Raw genomic sequence first — 15,122 nt, forward strand, 5'->3', positions numbered from 1 at the left:
GAGGAGCAGCTCCTGCACGTTGATCTGGAGAAGCCCATGAGACTGGAGACGGACGTGTCCGACTGAGCTGTCGGGGCGGTCCTTTTGCAGCCGGGGGCCAAGCAGGGCTGGAGGCCGTGTGCCTTTTTCTCAAGGAAGCTGAGCAAGTCGGAGCAAAACTATACCGTGTATGACCGCAAACTGCTTGCAATCTATGCGGCTTTTCGGCAATGGAGACATCTGTTGATAGGGGCACGGCACAAGATCCAGGTCTGTACTGACCACAAGAACTTGGAATACTGGCGGACCGCGCGAGTACTCAACCAGAGACAGATTCGATGGGCTCAGGAGTTCTCCAAGTTTTCTTCCGAGATACGATACGTGCCGGGAGAGGAAAACGTAAGAGCGGATGCTCTCTCCAGGAAGCCGGAGTACATGGAAGGAGAGGGACCACCGGAGATCCGACACGTGTTCCCCAAGGACAGATGGGTGTGTGGGGGAGCATTGGTTGGGAAACGAGAACTGGCTGGGCTTACCAGAGACGACGCGTTCGCTCAAGCGAAAATCAGGGAACTCCGGGATGGAAGGGAAGACCATGGAGGGTTTGAGCAAAAAGAAGGGCTACTGTACTATAAGGGGGCACTGTATGTACCAGGGGAGACCTTGAGGGGGAAGGTACTCAAACAACTCCACGACAACCCAACAGCTGGACACTTTGGACAGTACAAGACCATGCTGCTCGTCACCAGGCAGTTCTGGTGGCCAAAGGTGAGGGAAGATGTACGGGAATATGTACGGGGGTGCGACTGATGCCAGAGGGCAAAGGGGGAGAGGGCTGCCCCCGCAGGGTTACTGGAACCCTTACCTACACTGGGAAGACCCTGAGAGGTGGTGTCCATTGATTTTATGACAGATTTGCCCAAGTCGAGGGGGAAGACAGCAGTCATGGTAGTAGTCAATCTACTGACAAAAATGTGCCATTTCATAGCTTGCTCACATGTGGTGACAGCAGAGGAGACGGCCAGGTTGTTTGTGGATCACATCTTCAGGCTGCATGGGGCTCCCTCGAGGGTCATCTCAGATCGCGGAAAACAATTTACTTCCCGGTTCTGGAGGAAGCTCATGAGCTTGCTACAGGTAGAGGTGGGCTTCTCGACGGCGAGGCACCCGGAGACCAACAGACAAGCAGAAAGAGCGAACGGTATACTCCAGCAATACCTACGCTGCTTCGTCAGCGAGAGACAGAATGATTGGGTAGAGAAACTAGCGTTGGCTGAATTTGCGTACAATAACGCTGAACATGTGTCCACGGGAATGAGCCCGTTCATGGCCAATTATGGGTGTCACCCCAGATCCTTCCCGGGGAGGGGGGAGGAAGAATGGAGTGTACCCGCGGCAGAGCAGTTTGTAGAAGAAATGGAAGCCTTGCACCAGCAACTCAAGATGAACTTGGAACGGGCCAAGGAAGTTTACAAGAGGCAGGCGGACAAGAACCGTCGGGAGGGGGAGGCCATATGGGTGGGAGACTGGGTGTGGTTGTCAACCCAAGGGTTACCCCTAAAGGGGGGTGCAGAAAGTTGCAGCCGAGACGGCTAGGGCCTTTTGAGGTAACACAGCAGGTGAACCCCGTAGCATTCAAGCTCAAGTTGCCTGACAGCATGAAGATACATCCGGTGTTCCACAGGTCCCTACTTTCACCGTACAGGGAGGGGCGGGAATTTCCGGGGCGGGAGGAAGGAGTCACCACCCACCCACAGGTAGAGGAGAGGGAACACCGCAACCAAGCCACAGAAATACTTGATTCAAGGTGGCGAGGTTGCCAGATGGAGTACTTGGTAGCTTGGGAGGGAGAACCCAGGTCAGAAAACACGTGGGTCCCCGCTGAGTCGATTAATGACGGCTATCTGGTGGGAGAATTCCAAAGCTTGTTCCCAGATACCCGGATAAACCAAAACCACTAGCAAGATTCTGGGAGGAAGAATTTGGAACCACAGATGATGAAGAAGACTTTGTGGGTTTTCCTGCCTCTGGAGAGGAGGGAGGGGAGGTGTCAGAGGGAGAAGAATCAGACTGGGAGGCCCACCCCGTGGGAAGAGATCAGAGCGGGTGGGAAGTGGGTTTCGAATCCTCAGAGGATGGTGATAGCTCCTTCAGGGGGTTCCCCGTATCATCGGCCGAGGAAAGGGACGAGGTTGAATCGGAAAATCATGCCAGGGGTGGAGGGGGTCCTGGGGGGGGAGGTGGATGTCAGGGAACTGCCATCGGAGCCAGAGGAGGAGGGCGGGCTCCAGAGGGATGCCGGAGAGCATCCCAGGAGGGAGAGAGGCAGCCCATCTGCGGGGGAAGGAAATCAGTGTAGCACCAGTGGAGAAGGGGGGCAGATGGGGGAATTGGTGAGGAGGCTCCATGACTCCTCGCCGGAGACCAGCGGGGAGAGCACGGGTCCTCCACTGCCCACGCCCTCCCTGCGCAGAAGACTTCCGCGCAGGGAGAGTAGGCGGAGACTTGGCGTCAAAGAACTTCTTTGCTGGAAGAAGTTCAAGAAACGCCCACTGACGGATTCTGCCAGCGATTTAGACAGCCACGGATGAGTGGCTGTCCGGACAGAAAGGGTTCACCCAGGTGACTCAGCCAGGTGTGGCGACGACTTACGCACGAGCAACCCCTAGAACCATTACACATAATTACTCAGAAGTTCAGTTGCATCCAGTATTGCTATCTGTTCTTTAGAACATGGATACCCTTAAAGGGATTATTGGCAGACATTTGTAAATGTCAAGCCTCAAGGTTGTTCTACTAGGTGAAAGGGGGAAAGATTTCAAAAGCTATTGATTTCTGCAGCACCCTCCAAAGACACAAAGAGTAACAGGACTTCTTCTCAGTGGCTAAAAAGCTTCCATCTTGGCAGATTTTGCCCATCATACTCATACAGTGGCGGAGGAAGGGGGTGTGGGGGTGCAGTCTGCCCTGGATGTCATCATTGAGGGGTGTGTGACAAAATGAGTTTTTAAAACCACATGTGGTTTTAGCAGAAATGATATAAAGGATTAAGTAAAAATGGATTGTTAATTGGTGAAAGAACCATTTTTTTTGGAGTGACATGGTGGCTTAGTCACCTGCAAGTTTCGCGCAGCAGCGTGGGATTTGTGACTGCCTACTGCCTCTCCCTCAGACACCCAACAGCTGAGGAGGAGGCAGCGGAGAGGCTCCAAGCATTGGAGAGGGTTTGCCCCGCCCCCATGGGTGGCTCAACACACCCCTGGCTGCAGGACACGCCCCCGCACCAGTCACTCCAGCGGCTAGCTACGCTGCTGCACACATATGCATATGAAGGGGCAAGAAAGATAAGAATGGGATTTTTGTCTGTGACTAATTTCTAAATCCTGCTATTTGTCCATTGCAATAATGTCTTCAACATGATATAGTCTCTAGCACGATCCCCAAAGTAACAGTTCAACAAATAGTCAGGTAAGAAGATAGGGCTCCACACCTGAGTAGATATTGTGTTATGGTTTTTTTGAACAAAGATTTGCCGGGCTGCAACTTTTCCACATGTGCAGCCCTCCTGAGGCAGGCTTTTCAGCGAGGGACAATGCAGAGCTGATAGGGCCGAGGGAAGTTGCCTATGCTGCTCCACACCGGTGTGAGATCGATGTCCTTGGGGTCAATGATGGACTTCAGAGTGAAGTTCTGTAATATGGTGGTCAAGAACAAGAAGATCTCCATACGGGCCAGACCTTCCCCCACACATATCCGCCTCCCTGCAAAGGAAACCCAAAGTGTAAGATGCATAACAACCACTTTGGCTGTTACGGAGAAAATAACAATCATGCAAATGGAGCAAAGGTGCTGCTCCAGAACAGCTCCTGGGAGAGTCACTCTTTCCACCATTTCCTTTGTTTCAGCTGGCCACAGGAAAGGTACAAGGAGTTCTGATGGACCCAGAAGCCTCTGCCCCTCTCTCACAAACTGGCAGCCCTTCCAGTTTAGGCTGCAGGAGGAAGGAGGTTCCCCCTCATTGCCCCGACACCAGCCGATTAGGGAGCCAGGAAAGACCTGAGCTGGCCAAGACCCCAGCCAACTGGGGAAGCAGAGCTCTTACCTGCTGAGAAAGGCATGAAATAGTCGCTCTTCCTGAAGGTGCCATCTTTGTGCAAGAAATGTCCTGGGTCAAATTCTTTGGGGTTTGGAAATTCTTTGCTGTCATGTAGCACAGATGTCAGACTTGGATATATGGTAGAGCCCTGCAGAGAGTGCAAAGAAATGGGCTGGATGGCCATGACACCCAACTAATGGTGTGGGAAGGCACTAACAGAAAGGAAGGTACTTTGTTGATACAGAGAAGAATGGAGCAGCTTCAGAAGGCAATAGGTTGTTTCAAATGAAGTCCAGGCTTCAAGATGCCCAGCTACGCTTTAGGAGTTGGGCTAAACTACTTCCCTTGCTTGTACATAAGAAGAGAAGAAAAGCTCTGCTGGATCAGTCCAGTGGCCCCATCTGGTCGAGCATCCTGTTTTCATGCTGTCCAACCAAATGCCCATGGGAAGCCCTTAAACATAATCTAAACAAGACAGCACTCTCAATTCCTGTGGTTTCCACCCACTGGTATTCAGAAGCATGCTTCCTCTCACCATGGAGGTAGAATATAGCCATCATGGCTAGCAGCCTACTATTACTACTCAGAGCCTTGAAAAGAGCTGACCTTTGGAATGACATATTGTCTTTGAGTACTGCATGAGGGACGCTCAGTGGGACAAGAGAGATGAACCTCTGGATCTCATGGATGACAGCATCTGTGTAAGGCATTGCCCCACGATCTGCTATGCAAGGACTTCGTGATCGGCCAATAACTCGGTCAATTTCTTCATGCACTTTCTCTGTAAAGGGAAGAATGTGGTTTAATGCCAGTGCAGAAAACATCATAGAAGCAATTGAAATTCCATGGGAGTGCCTGCCAGCCCCTGCACATTTTTGGAGCTTTAAATGTTTTCTGATGCCAACTTTCTGTTGACTCATCACATTAACTCAGACAAATTATTGTAGCTCACCTTCAGTAATCCATCTGTAAACAGGAAAACATAGCATAACTGCAATTATTTATATATTAATTCAATTTCTCTCCAAAAGGAGCCCAGCGGGACAAAAGCTTTAGGGATGTTATAGGAGCAAGTGATGGTCCAGCTTAGAGAGATTCCTATTGGAGGCACTGTCCTGCAGTGATTCTGATCCTACCTGAGGGCCTTTTTGCCCATGGCCCTTGTGGTTGTGCCTTCGTCTAAAGCAGTGGTGTCCAAACTTTTTTCAAAGAGGGCCAGATTGGATGAAGTAAAGGCTCGTGAGGGCCAACCAAAGGGCCAACCAAAGTTGTTAACCTTTGCAGGCCGGATTAGGTCCCCAAAATGGACTTTGGACTTTGGACATGCCTGGTCTAAAGGATCTACACTGGCTGCCAGTACACTACTGAGCCAAATTCAAGTTGTTACTGTTTGCATATAAATCCTAGGGTTTGCAATATGGTCAGCTATAAGAGCTCATCCACACTTCTGTTTTTGCTAGGATTTCTAGGCATGGTTCTGAGCATTTTGTCCACACACACATCCCCACTGTGGTCTCCAGGAAAGCCTTCTGTCTACTGCTGATGTCAGTCAGCGATGATTAACATTCAGCGATGAACAGTGGGTTTTCCTGGGGAAAGTGGCAGAACGACAACCTCTTGGACCTGTGCCACATAAATCTAGGAGAGAACTAGAATAATAAATACTAACATCACTTCCATTTTACCTTGTACCTCTGGGTATTTGAGGAGGATCATGAACCCGTATTGCAGTGTGGTGCTAGTGCTCTCTGTTCCAGCTGCAAACAAGTCAACTGTGCTTCTGGTCAAGTTTTCAATGGTGAAATGGGATGCCCTATTACCTTTTTCCTTCAGAAACACACAACACAGTCAGTGGAGTCAACTTAATTGTTCTGAGCACAACATAACAAGAATTTAACTGTGCCACTGGGACCAGCTCCCTTCCCAAGACACATCTTATCTCAAGTCTTTTTATAGCTCATTCCTCTGGACATTTCTTGCCCAGAAGGCTAATCATTAGAAAGAACTTCCCACTTACTGCAGGAACAAGTCAGCAATGGGAAATGAATCTACTCCAATGGGGTGTGGGCAGGAATCTCTTTCCTTGGCATTCCCCACAAGAAGCTGGATGGAAGTCTGCTGGTTGGGAAGCTTCAGGAGTGGCAGGAGAACCCACTTGGAGAGGTCTGTGAGTTTTCATGATTACCTGATCCATTTTCATAAGGAAGCAGTCGATAAAATCCCGAGGTGAGCTGGGGTGCAGAGTGGACTTGTGCTCTTCAACTTCCTCCAAAACAAACTCTCTGATTGCCAAGTTGTTTTTCAGCAGTTTGCGGTGGGGCCCATGGATGCATTTCATCAAAGAAGGAAAGATGTTGTAGAGCTAGAAGAAACACCACAAGAGACCCATTGGCACCAATCTCAGTCAGGGTTTGTCCACACTCGGGCTTCAGTATAATGTTGGCCACTGTTGCCTTGTGTACATTTCCACTCTGTGGTCCATACACCAGCATTTTCACTACCAATGCCTCGAATATCTATGTAGATGTTCCCCATCTGCATTACTGGGTGGTCCTTCATTGATTGTACTGCATTGTATTATCTTCCCTGTCCCCTCTATTAGTGCTTTCCCACCCTCTACCTAATGGTTGTAGAGGTCATATGCAGATTTTTTTTATTTCTTTATTTTTCCTATGTGTACCTTTACAAAAAACTGAAAAATCATGCAACATTCCCCCCACCCCCACTGCCAAAACTGCTTAAGCTTTACTTCCTGCTCCACTGGGCTGCTGTTAAGTCAAACCTTGGTTACTAGACCCAGGTATTGGCATTGTATGCACTGACCTTGACTGGAACTCCAAATTAAAAACATAAGAACGTAAGAAGAGACTATTGAATCAGGCCAGTGGCCCATCGTGCTGTCACAGTGGCTAACCACTTACCCATGGCAAACCTGCAACTAGGACATTAACAGAAATATTAAGAGGAAAAGCAGTATGGGTCATGAGAAGCCTGGAAGAAAAACATTTAAACAGCAGGAAAATTTAGACTTTGTGGAAAAGGGCCTTTAAAAAGATGGTACCTACCTGTCCCCAAGAAGAGCTAAAAACCTGAAAGTTTTCATTCATTAAGCTCATCATGGATAGGAACTTCTTGTCATTATAATCGTATCGTTTCCCAAAGACAATTGCACAAATGACATTGGAGAGAGCGCAACTGAGTGAGTAGGTTGGATCCAAGGGCTTCTCTGGAAGAACAACAAAAAAAATATTTATACAACCCCACTACAGGTTTTAGGCAATAATCTAGTCTGGAATTTCTGAGCTGCCATTTCCTGGCTCCTGGCCTCAGTGGTCGGACAGGGAACTGCCTTTCTCACAACAATTCTGGAGGCATGGGCATCTTCAGTGGCTATGAGTGGTTTCTTCCAAGGACTTTCCAAGGTGCTTTCTTCCAGCTTCAGCCAATATATCCTTAGATAGGATAGAGTGACCACAGTGGTGCAGGCCTTGGTGAAGTCTAGACTAAAACTAGGGAATCTAAAGCACTTCAGATGCTGCTAGACTCTAACTTCTTGACCACTGATGACTGTTGGGGCTGAAAGCAGCTGGAATTCAACAATATCTGCGGATCACTCTTGCAGTTGATAGAGAAGCAGCAGCCGGGATTTAGTTGGAACTGGTCTGTGTCAGCATATTACACCCCTGCTGAAAGCTATGCATTGTTTGCCAGTACATTGACAAGGTAAGTTCAGTGCATTAGTGGTGTGTATGAAGCTCTCAGTGACCTAGGACCAGGTGACTTAAGGACCACCTTGTCCCATACACACTGCTCAGATCACTATGACCATCAGGAGAAGCCTTCCAAATTGCCACACACTCATCACATGTTTGTATCATATCAATGCAGATATCTATTATATCTATTAAAACTTTGAGCACAATGCCACCTGTGCTTTGGAATGTGGTTCCTATTGAAACCAACTAGAATTTTGGCATTTCATCACCTGCAGAAAATGTTTGTATTTCACAAGTGTTTTTAGGCAATTTATTTGATTCAGTGTTGGTCACTAGTTCTGTGTTTTACGATTTTAAATTTTTTAATAATTTGCTTGTACCCACCATGATATTTCTTTATGGTAAAGGTAAAGGTACCCCTGTCCTTATGGGCCAGTCGTGTCCGACTCTAGGGTTGTGCGCCCATCTCACTTAAGAGGCCGGGGGCCAGCGCTGTCCAGAGACACTTCCAGGTCACGTGGCCAGCGTGACGAAGCTGCTCTGGCGAGCCAGCACCACCGCAGCACACGGAAACGCCGTTTACCTTCCCGCTATAAAGCGGTACCTATTTATCTACTTGCACTTAGTGTGCTTTTGAACTGCTAGGTGGGCAGGAGCTGGGACCGAAAGACAGGAGCTCACCCTGCCTTGGGGATTCGAACCGCCGACCATACGATCGGCACGTACTAGGCACTGAGGTTTTACCCACAGAGCCACCCACGTCCCTCATTTATTTATGAGTTGGTGGTTAATAATCCGTTGTGATGTACCCCACAATCTGTTGTGATGTTTAAGGGGGTCTGCTTGATAAGCCTATGTGGATGAGGGGCAATGGCTACCCACCCTGTGTGTCCTGGAACTTTTCTAGCAGGAACTGTGCTTCCTCCTGGATCCTCTCCTCAATACTTTTCTTTCCCATGCCAAAGTTGCGCAGGGTGGTAAGGGCAAAACGTCGGAGCTGCTTCCATACCTCCCCATTGCTGAATACAATTCCTGGAATGCAGAAGAGGAAATGGGCATAAAGGAGATGGATGGACTGAAAGGGAGAGCAGAAGAAGCAGGTTGGAAGAGCAGGAGGCTCTTATTCTTGGCTCCAGACCACCTGGAGACTTGGTACTTTGGTGCCTCCTTATTCCATAATCAGTAGCTGGCCAGTCTTCTGATACATGCCCTTACTGTAAAATATATGTGTTTAATGTGCATAAAATGCATTGTTTGTGTGTGTTGTGTATAAAACGTAGTGGAGGGTTTGCATTTGCAGAAAGTCCATTTTTGCAGCTAAAGCCAACCTAACTGGAAACAGAGCATAGTCATCCCAATACATAAAAAGGGGGACCCACAAGATCCGCGTAACTATCGACCTATCAGCCTGCTGGATATATTATACAAGGTTTACTCTAGATTCTTGCTAGAGAAATTAATCGAGTGGGCAGAAGAAACAAAGCTATTCCACCCGGAACAGGCTGGCTTCCGTAAAGGTCATAGTACATCTGGCCAATGTCTTGTTCTATTTACCCTGATTGATAAATACCTAAACAGGTTCAACTGCAAACTACACGTGGCTTTTGTGGACCTGACCTCCGCTTTTGACTCCATCCCTAGAGATAGGCTATGGCAGAAGCTTAGTAACACCAACACAGATAAGAGACTCCTCCACCTTCTTATGGAAATTCATAATGATATATCAGTCAGAGTAAAATTTGGCCCTCTGGGAGCCCTTTCTGATTCTTTCCCTCTGAATAAAGGGGTCAAACAGGGCTGCCTCTTGGCCCCTTTTCTATTTAATTTCTACATCAATGACATCGTTACAACCATGAAGGCCCTAAACCAATCTGCCCCCTCTTTACAACAGCTCAAGATCCCCATATTACTCTATGCGGACGACATGGTGATACTGACTTTAACCAAGCAGGGCTTAAACAACATGCTCAGAGGGCTCATGGCATATTGTGATACCAACTCCCTCAAAATCAATTTCGCCAAAACCAAAATTCTTACTTTTGGCACGAAAACTCGGAAGCCATTCTGGAATTTTGAGGGCCACTCTATTGAATATTGTTCAGGATTCAAGTATTTGGGTATCACTTTTCAGCATGGGCTTAGCTGGTCAGCTCACCTAAATATGTCCATCCTGGCTGCCCGTAGAACCATCAAAGCCTTGGAGAAATTCTTCTATGCAAAAGGCGGCCAGTTGGTTCCACCAATTAGAAAAGCATTTATCAGCAAAGTCTTCCCGATGTTACTGTATGGGGTTGAAATCTGGGGGTGGAATATAAAAACACTACAACGGCTCGAGATTCTACAAAACTCTTTTGCACGAAAGTTACTGGGTCTCCCCAAGGGCTCGGTTGCTGCACAGTTAAGAACAGAACTGGGCCTCCCCTCCATTGTTGCGAGAGCCCACATTAGAATTATTAGTTTTTATTGTAAACTAATCAAAGCCCCAGGTTCTCTTTTAGCCAGGCAAGCCTTTTTAACTTGTTCTCATAGCAATAAATGGTCCAAGGCCATGGAGACTATTGCTGCACGCTACTCCCTCCCAGATCTTGACACGCTGTCAGCTTGGGATCAACATAAAATCCGGGCTTGGATTCTTACAAGAGACACAGTCCACCACAGCTCGCCTCTCCATGTGGCTCCCTAAAGTGAAAGTGGTAAGATCACTTGCCAACTACTTGATAGACCTGACGGAGCCCAATTTGAGAAGAGCGTTTACCATGGCCCGTTTCCATTCTATACCCACGGCCTTCCTGCAGGGGATTTACTCTAAGACCCCTATTACTCAGCGCCTATGTCCATGCACAATGAACGAAGTAGAGGACTTCATACATTTCTTTTTCTACTGCCCTATTTATGAGCTAATAAGAACTAAGCTCCTCCGCTTGATCCCGTCCACCATCACATCTAAGGAAGACTGTTTGAAATCGCTTCTGGTGGACGCAAATCCCCAAGTTTCACGTGGGGTGGCAATCTTTATAGTGCAGGCCTTGAAACTCAGGGCTATTATGACTGGGTAGTGTGTCCTAGACCTGGACCTGTTTTAATTTTTTCATTACCTTTTTAACCTAATGTGCCGAGCCTATTTTGGGGCCATTATATGCTTTATATACATCCGCATTCTAGATTCTTGGCGCCGGCAACTAAATCTTTACATTATTGTCTTAGGGTAATTTAAATGTCATAACCCAAGTAATATCGCTTTGAATTTTGTTTGGTTGCTTGTCTATAGCATTTTTGTTTTATCCTGCTATGGTTGTATGCTAATGCAATAAAGGTTTGTTTGATTGATTGATTCTATAATCAGTAGCTGGCCAGTCTTCTGATACATGCCCTTACTGTAAAATATATGTGTTTAATGTGCATAAAATGCTTTGTTTGTGTGTGTTGTGTATAAAACGTAGTGGAGGGTTTGCATTTGCAGAAAGTCCATTTTTGCAGCTAAAGCTTAAAAAGAGGTTTCAATGTTTCAATATTTATGTTAACTGATAATTCATCTCTTGGAGCCTGGGTCTCTCTCTGAAGCTGCCAGTATAATGAAGAAGCAATAGTTCTTGGACTATATTAACCAGAAAGAACTTAAAGAAAACTGGACTACATTGCTAGTTGTTTAAGTGCAATGTGTTGATTTGTATTTATTTATTTTTTGGTAACAAATTTAAAGATAGCTTGCAGTAACTTTGAAACTCTTTCTTGGTGTGGATAGTTTATTGATTCACAAAATCCAGGCCAGGGAATTCTGCTCACATAACCCTCACACTTACTGCCCACACCAGAATTACCCCAGACCATTATTTTTAAAGGCTAGAGACTCATTCAGTCCTGCTTAATTTTTTGTGCTTGCTCTAAACCAGAGGAGGACCTAGCTGCTCCAGCACCTGGAGTGGCCTGCGTGGGCAGGGGCGGAGGGGAGCTTCCGGGGGGGCGGGCGGCAGCAACGCACATCCCAGGTGGTGCCACCTGTGGCGATCTGAGGGGCGAACCCCTCAGGGATTGCACCCAGGGCGAACAGCACCCACCACACCCACCTTTGTCCGCTACAGCCCTAGATATTGCTTAAGTACTTTTATGAGGTGGCTCATTTCTCTCTTAAATGGCAATGCCCAATATATAGCTCTGCCATTAAAAGGCTGATAATTATCTACTGCTACTGTCCAGTGGGAACATTAATTAGGAAAGTTTATCTCAACATGCAATGACTTGTCTTTGCAACCTGTTTTTGCTTTATTTTCATGAATAGAGGGATTTTCCTGTGTCCCCCCCCCCTCCACTGGTCAACCAGCATAAAATACCTAATCCCTTGTTGACATCATCAGCTAATGGCAGGTGTCCCCTGGCAACAAATTCATCTCCACGGTCAATCAGTGCTTCATTCACTGCATCATAGCCATGCAGCACCACAATACGTTCTGCTCCAAAATACATTGTGAACACAGAGCCATACTTCTCACTAAACTGGAAAAAAGAAGGACACACATCTAGGTGGGTTTGCGGGTTAGGAGAGAGTCATATAGCTGATGGAGAGCCCCGCTGCCCCCACACTCACTATGGGCATCTGAACCACATGACACTTAATAACATACAGAAGAGTTCTGCAGCTAGATCAGGCCAAAGGCCAACTAGTCCACGACTGTTATCACAGTGGCCAACACAGTTCTTCTGGGAAGCTCAAAAACAAGACCTCAGTGCAATAGCACGCTCCCCTCCTGCAGGTCCCTGGAACTGGTGGAGGTTCAGCATCATCACTAGCAGCTATGGGTAGCTTTATCTTCAATGAACGTTGTCTGAACATTTCTTTAAAATCTATCCAAGTTGGAGGCTATCATCGCTGCTTCTTTGGGAGTGAATTCCACAGTTTCAATATGCACTGTATGAAGAACTACTATCTTGCGTGTGTTGTAAATCTTCCAACATTCAGCTTTAATTGAAGGCTCCAAGTTTTAGCATTACAGACCCTTCATCTGTCCCTATTTTCCAGGGACATCCCTGATTTAGAGAAGCCATCCCAGTTTGATCACAGAATGTCCCCCCTTTTCCTTAGGATGTCCCTATTTTTACTGGAGAAATGTTGGAGGGTATAGAGTTATCCGACCCCCTCTGAAGGCAATCCTGAATAGGGAAGTGTTTTTTGATTTAATTTCTAATGTTTTCATTATGTTTTTATATATGTTAGAAGCTGCCCAAAGTGGCTGGGGCAACCCAGTAAGTTGTGTGGGCTATAAATAGTAAAATTATCATTATGGAATGGGATGTCCCTATTTTCATTGGAGAAATGTTGGAGGGTATGGCATTATGAGAGGGGGGTAAAAGTGTTTTCCCATCCACTTTCTCTATACCATGAATATGATTATACTGCTTGTTATGTCCCCCTCATACTCATTTTTCTAAGGGAATTCTTAAAGTACCTTCCAACCAAGCACATTCTGGGGAAAATAAAGGAGCAGCTTTTCAAAATACAAGAAGACTATGAACTCCACACTGTCCAGCAGAGGCTAAAAATGTTCAGAGGGCAAAAATGCCCAAACCATCCATAAGTGGTGGGAAAATTGGACCCGCCCCCGCCCCCTGTCTCTAATATAGTATGAAAATTGCATTATTGCTTTTTAAAGTTGTTTACTCAGAAGGGGGCTTTATCACTTTTATTTTAAGCATTAGACAATAAAATGACAATAAAACAACCCCCTTTGTGGAGTTTTGGGACCTGCTCAAAGTCCACCTCTTTTCTGTGGAGCCTTTGGGACAAGTCCCTGCTCCCCATCCCTGCTGATGTACCCAAGTGCAAGTCCGTGCCACGGAAATCACAGCGATTCTGCTATTCCTTTCCTCTGGTCTGGATGCCTCCCCTCCCTCTTTTGCCTCTCCTCTGTCAAAGTGCAGAGTCTGTTGCCTTATACTCTGCAAATGTGCCCTACACAGATGGTACCATCTACAAATAAACAAACTGACAATGGATTGTCCCCTTCCAAAAGAGTCAGATGGAAAGAGGCTTGCAAACAGGTAACGGTCATCAACAGACAGCTGTTGAGGAAGGTGCTCATCTTTGGCTTACCTCCTGGAGAACCTGGGCCAGGTTGTTGGTCTTCAGCTGCAGAGCGTTCTCTACGATGGGCAGTGGAGGTGGGCCAGGTGGCAGCTGCTTTGCATTCTCTGACGTTCTGCTCCTGACTGCAAGGAAAACAAGGCAAGAGATACATATGATCATCAAAATGGTCACTGTCCCTAGAGGCTCCATGGCACCAGCTAACAGTGACTGAAATGACTCTAGACAAATGAATTTGCTTTCCAGTTTTATATACTCTGAGGAGGTCACATAGACATGGACTTTCACCAATAGGAATTCTAGGTTTCTCTGAGTAAATGAGATTAGTCATTAAGTAGATAAGGTTGTATAATCAAGAAATGAACTTCTCTGAACTTCAGTCTGTATTCTTTTTCTTCATTGATTAGTAAGGCAATGATAACGGCATTACTGAGCACAAGGTCTGTGATGTAAGACAACCAGGAGTCAATTTTTTCCCCTGCCAAACATTGTAATGTAGCCTTGAGGCAAATGGTTCTGCTTCTAAGGTGCTTTCAGGACCAGGTTCCTGCATGAGAGCTTCTTGTATACTCTGAGTGCTTGGTTGGAGGTTTCTTGCACCTCTGATGCCCACAAATGTGAAATAAAATTGAAATAAAATTGAAGGCAGGTCCATAATGGAGCTCAGCCTCAGCAAAATACATCCCTGTTAGCAGACCTTGAAGCTTGGGTGAAGTAAACTGAGAAGTGTATGTACAGTTTCTGGATTTCTACAGCTTTATTCATGCAGAAACAGAATTATCTTGGCAAGAACTATTTACAGGATGAGTAGAGATAAAAAGAGAGAGCAATAGCAGGCATCTTATTAGGAGAGCACAACAAAAGGTTCAGCTTTTACAGGTGGAGTTAACTTAGAAAAAGACTAAGCTGGCTTGCTTGCTACACAAACAGTGCTCTTGTGTGGTTTAAAGTAATACATGCATTAGCTAGAGGTTCAGGAGAAGGAAGTTTATTTGTTTCCCCCCACCAATCCCATCTAGCACTACCCACTAATGTGGACAGGACACACCAAGATAGATTTTGGAGACATAAAGCTTGAAGTGCTTTTGTATTGATGAGACACACTAATGTGCTCATCAATACAGTGACTCACATGTGCCCTAGTGGGGACAAAACCATGGTCACTAGTGTACATGGTGACACAGAACATTAACTTCTTGTTTTCATTTAGCCCAATTCCTCCATCCACATCTGGAAATCATATTTAGTACAAGAG

The 15,122-nt window shown here is 46.4% G+C and overlaps 1 long non-coding RNA gene and 1 pseudogene across 2 annotated transcripts; one reads left to right on the plus strand and one right to left on the minus strand.

Annotated features, from left to right (window-relative positions):
• Positions 1–2,657: 2,657 nt before the first annotated feature.
• LOC309344907 lies at positions 2,658–3,469 on the plus strand. Its single transcript, XR_014157929.1, has 2 exons — positions 2,658–3,001; positions 3,059–3,469. It is a non-coding gene; the product is annotated as an uncharacterized lncRNA (long non-coding RNA).
• A 9-nt stretch (positions 3,470–3,478) lies between these two features.
• On the minus strand, positions 3,479–14,088 carry LOC309342487 (cytochrome P450 2C19-like; annotated as a pseudogene). Its single transcript, XR_014161536.1, has 9 exons — positions 13,877–14,088; positions 12,120–12,282; positions 8,674–8,823; positions 7,141–7,301; positions 6,261–6,437; positions 5,761–5,902; positions 4,682–4,856; positions 4,082–4,223; positions 3,479–3,740 (listed from the first exon to the last, which is right to left on the minus strand). The product of XR_014161536.1 is annotated as a cytochrome P450 2C19-like (transcript).
• Between the last annotated feature and the right edge of the window lie 1,034 nt (positions 14,089–15,122).

This window comes from Podarcis erhardii (genome assembly GCF_964252035.2).
Source record: "Podarcis erhardii genome assembly, chromosome: 1".
Classification (NCBI taxonomy): domain Eukaryota; kingdom Metazoa; phylum Chordata; class Lepidosauria; order Squamata; family Lacertidae; genus Podarcis; species Podarcis erhardii.